Consider the following 5,586-nt stretch of genomic DNA (forward strand, 5'->3'; position numbering starts at 1 on the left):
TTTTCCTCGCCTCTCGTCTCTCCTCTTCTCTCCTCTTCACTGCTTCAGAGTCAGAGATGGAGAGAGGGATGGCAGGGGAGGGGCAAGGCAGTCCATTAGCCGGCGGGGTGTGAAAGGGGAGAGGGGAGAGAAGAGGTGGTGGGGTGGAGGGTGGTGGGGGGGGGTTATGGGGGAAACCGAGAGACAGAGAGACAGAGTGCTGTGGTCATCAGACACCTCCAGGACATGAGCGGAAGCTGGCCAGAAGACCGACGGGTGCTGCAGGTGGACAGCATCGAGAGCAAGGCCACCACCTGTTAGAGGGAGGAACTGGGAGGAAATCGAGGATCGGAGTTCCTGTTTGGATTTATCACTAGGAGATGTCCGAACGTCCAAGGTTAAAACATTAGACAATTAAGATGAATTGAAATTCTTTAATTCCTTGATGAAAAAGTCTTCATCAAAGATTCTCCTGCGCGATGCAGGACGTTGGTGAAGACGCAGCTGGAACTGGTATTAGCGCTGGCTGCTTTGTGTCTAATAAATAACTGCACTCAAACTAAACATACACGGTCCTTTGTCCTTTGAGGCAAGAGACAGAGACAGACTTTTTTTTTTTCAAAATCTCTAGGAATAAACATCGAGCCCAACCCCCCATCTCTCAGTCCACACACACATGGGAATAAGGTCATAGTGCGCCGAGGACAAGGGCTAAAGCTGAACTGACCTTTTTCCGGCTTTACTTGGGACACAGCGCCGGTTCGTCCTCGTCGTCTGTCCCATAAACAGACAGCTGAAGGGTAAACCCATGTACTGTATGGTGGCCGTTCAGGGCTATTGTCCTAAAACTATGTCTGAAAAAATCTTTTTAGCATCTTCAAAGCAGGAGCCCCCCCCCCCCCCCCCACACACACACACACACACACAGAAAGCTTTTAAGTCCATTTCACACATTTGGCTCCTTGTTGGATTATCATTGCCAAGTTGTTTACCTCTTTATACCCAGCTTCAGTCAGTTATTGATTTATTTCTTTTTCTCCCAGACCTTCCTTGACTGCCTCAGAAATAACTTAAGTGGCAAGAGTTATCGTTTTTTAATTAAAGCCTTGATGTTATTTATGATCTATACAGACTGGCAATCCTTCAGATGGCGGAGTTCTTTTTTCTTTTTTTTTCATGGTCTTCTGTTTCCACCTCATTATGTGATGAGATGTAGAAGTGTGTAAATGAACTTCAGATGAATGCTACACGTTCCTTTCACCGATGTCTTCTCCTTGACTTATTCCACTGTAACCTGATGGAACAATTTCCTCGGCATGGTTATTGTTGGGCGTCCACATGAGAGAATGTTAAAGGATATGCTGATTGAGGGAAGCCGAGCTAATCATAGCAAATCATAGGATTATTCAGAGCAAGGGAGAAATCGATAAGGCTAGAAATGTAGAAATCTATACATTTCATATAATCTTCTTTTTTAATTAATAGCCAGAATTTTTAATTCCTGTAAAGCTGCTGTGTGACGACATCCATTATTAAGAGAGCTATATAAATAACATGGAATTAAAACAAAATTGCCATGGCGCTTATAATTAATATTTGTGTAATTAAATTTTTTTTTATATATAATTTTGCCACCTAAAATGTTTATCTTCGCATGTATTGTACTTTTTCCCTTGGGAAGGTTGTTACCCTCTAAGAATCAAAAACAGACAGTACAACCCCTCAAATATCAAGTTATAATAATGAATTACCATTATATCTGTTGAAAACATGATGAAGTGGTTGGTTTTTTTTGATTCAGTGTAATCAATTTAATTCAACTCAATTTGATTTGTATAGCGCTTTTAACAATTGACATTGTCGCGAAGCAGCTTTACACAATCAAAAGAATTATTTAAGTTTGTGTGAAATGTGAATGTGTATTATTTAAAATGATCAGATCCCTGATGAGCAAGCCGAGGAGACGGCGACAGTGGCCAGGAAAAACTCCCTAAGATGTCAATAGGAAGAAACCTTGAGAGGAACCGAACTCAACAGGGAACCCATCCTCATCTGGATGATAACGGATAGCAGGGATTGATCTGCACTCATACTGAGCGTGTTAGTATAACAGGAGATGTGGAGAAGTTCATATGGAGTCCAGTTAGTTATTGGAGGCTCAGGTAGACTATAGGAAACTCCTTAATTAGAGAGCAAAGTTCAACATGCGTCCCAACTCATCCTCAACGCTAGCAATGGCGAAATCTCTACTTATACTGGAGCAACAAATACAGATACATAAAAAATTTGGCCATTGAAATTTTATTTGTCACATAGACAAGCATGCACAGTACAGCATGATATGCAGTGAAATGCTCATACTACTATCTGCAACCTAAAATGGAACGATAGAATAGAATAGAATAGAATAGAATAGAATAGAATAGAATAGAACAGAAGGATTCTGGATTACTTACACATTCCATACACATTTCAATAATTTTCTTTTGATTCTGTAAAGATTCTACTTTGAGGCATTGAGCATTGTTAACAGCGCTATACAAATAAAATTGAATTGAAGGATTCCACTACAAAAAAATCCTAATCCCAATATTTATTGCATATATACAAAGTGAATGATGTTATGCTATTCAACTGCACTAGTTGAGATCTGTAACAGAGCACATGTTCTGGTAAGTCTTGTCCTTGAACAGCCAATTAGCGAAAAAATTTTTATTAGCGAAAGTATTTTTTTGTTTAAAAATACAATCCGGGTCAGGGGGTTTTGGGGGTGACTGCTACACCTCGTCCACGGGTGAAGAACTCAACAATCTCCAGTTAGCAGCATGGAAGCCGCATGTTTCATTGTCGATTCCATTCCCTTTAACTGACTGGAGTAAGACTAATTTACATGCTGTACTACAAGCAGAATAAAACCCGGCGGTAACAAAAACTCCTTTTGGATGTTATTTTCACTTTTCCAAGAAGAGCACGACGTCTGTGTCACGCTGTATTTCTTATATTGAATATTTTTGGTAACGAAGCTTCACTGTGGTAGATTAATAAAATACATTTCTCTCCCCCTCTATCAGCATTAAAGCAGCATATTTTTAAAAAGCTTGTTTTCTCTCTTCCTCTGGTGCTCTCTTTTCTTCCTCACCGCACTCTCATGTACACGCGCGACACAATAGCAGCATCAATAATGCGTTTCAATCTAAGCCATACTCTCGGATTATTTATTTGTTTACTAATTTTTAACGATATTTAATTTCTACCTAACAGACAAATGTTCATGACTCATCTTCAAAGGATTTGTAAGCACGAGGCACGTGTAACGACGTGCCCTTTAAATGTTAAGAACGCAAAGTGCGCCGCCTCGGCCAACCCACGAAGGCGCTTTCGGCTTATCAATGCTCCGAATCAAACGGCTATTCAGAACCGCTAATTACTAAAGTAGCCGACTCCACTCCACCGAGGAACCCGGGGTGCGTCTGCAGGCTTGATCGTGATTGACGGACGAGAAGAGGGTTAATCACGTCCCCCCTGTGTCAAGGACTCTCTTTTATAAGGAAAAGCGGTGCAGGAGGAGTCGGACTAGCTTCAGAGCTTTGCATCGCTCACATTTCTTTCCAACACACGCGCGCCCAACGACATTCCAGACCTTTCCTCTTGTTTAGTGTAATCATGTTTCTGTATTAATATAGAGTGCGTACAGTTTCATCACAGACCCTCGAGAGAAATATTTTTTAATGTAGTTTCATTACATACCCTCTTGAAAATTCCTAAAGGATCCCCCCCCCACCACCCCAAAAAAAGTTTATTTTTTATAATTCTGATGGAATCTCAAGGCAAATATTCGCTTTGTGAATTTCACAAAATTTTTAACGAAGATTTCACTGAGAATTTTCCAAAAAAGGGAAAGGATTATTTCGATAAATAAATGTTTTATGTGTGTGTGTTTTAATTATCAGAAAAGTGTATATAAGACTGAAGCATTCTTCAGAGAACCCTTAAGGTCTCGAAATCTTCTGGGAACTGAACTTGAAATCTCATAAAGATTGAACGTATTTTGCTTTTTTTTTTTTTTAATAAACACATATATTAAACACAGGATTGTGCAGTAGAGAGTGACAAATTCTTTTGTTTTTCAGCACAAAATAGGCAACATGATGAACTGAGTTTTTTTGCTTTTAACCAACTGTACAAACATAGAAAAAATACAAACACAAAATGCGAAAAAAGGCGTCACATAGGCAAAGAAATAGCACAGATACACAAGATCAGATGTTTTTATGGTTGTTTTCTGTGACCATAATAATAATAATAATAATCTCACTTTGAGAGTTCTGTCATGTCATTCCTATATTTGAGTAGTGTTAACTTTTAAAAGCAATAATAACTTTTTTTCGACATTTACATTTACAAAAAACCCAAATCCACAGTTTGATGCCTAAAGATAGATAGATGGGTCCGTCTTCGTGTAGATATATCGTGTAGGTATATTCCGTGGCAGGTATATACAGGGTCGGGTTGCAAGCTTGACGCCCGATTGAACCACCCCTGCCCTTGATGTCTGAAGCCTCCGGGTTAACACACACTGACAGGGCTTCCATATAAGTACATATACTGTATTGCCGGCACGTATCTGTGTCACTTGGGGTTTTAAGGGATATTATTAAATATATCACTCATGGAAGTTACCAAGTGTGGATCTTTGCCTAATTTAGGCTTTAATTTGTCTTTTGATATCATCTGATTGAAGACTGCCTTAGAGCCCTTGGTCCTCGTGAGCACATTCCTACTATATATCCTGTAGAACCCTGCATTAAATTGTTTCTCCACCCGAAGCATGAGGATGGAGACACCATGAATTATTCTATAATTAACGAGTACCTTTTTGTTTCGTTGTTGTACTTCTTCCAGAACCGATACTGATGATCTATATTTTATACTCTTATTGAGTATCTCATTTAGAACCGTTAGGAGTTCTTCCTCTCTGGCGAAAGCCTTTAAGAGTTCTGAAGAAGAATTTTAATCTTGGGTAATCGTCATTAAATTATTATAATCATTACATTTTAAGAACTCTTGAAGAAAAAGTGCACCATGAGCTAAATTCTGATGCATTAAGAAGAAAATAATGATCAATAACTTAAATTAACAGGGTTCTCTAATAACAGGGTTCTTTAAGGGTTCTCAGCTTTGAATATGGTTTTGCATAAAATATTTGCTGACTGGAACCATTTCCGGAGTTCTCTTAAGGTCTCTTCATCTGTAGTGATCTCCTGTAGGTGGAACTGTTGTGTTGAAGGGCTGTACATAAAACCTTAACGGTAAATGTAAATGTTCTAGGGTTCTCCAAATGATCTCTTGATCACAAATTTTTTAAAACTCATACAATCCATTTTTAATAAAACGTATAAACGATTAAGGTCAGCATTTTATTAAAACGTAAGTAAAAACCCAATTCCGCACGCCGGTCTTCACCACACAGCTCGATGATCCAGATGATTCCTGAAATCAGCCGAGTCAGCCGTTCAGTTGTCTTGACTGCTCCATTGTTTTGTTCAGCGCTCCCAGATCTCGTACTCTGATAAGCGGGGCGTTATGGAAAACAGAGCGAGCAGCGTG

The sequence above is a fragment of the Clarias gariepinus genome, chromosome 26 (assembly GCF_024256425.1).
Source record: "Clarias gariepinus isolate MV-2021 ecotype Netherlands chromosome 26, CGAR_prim_01v2, whole genome shotgun sequence".
Lineage (NCBI taxonomy): Eukaryota > Metazoa > Chordata > Actinopteri > Siluriformes > Clariidae > Clarias > Clarias gariepinus.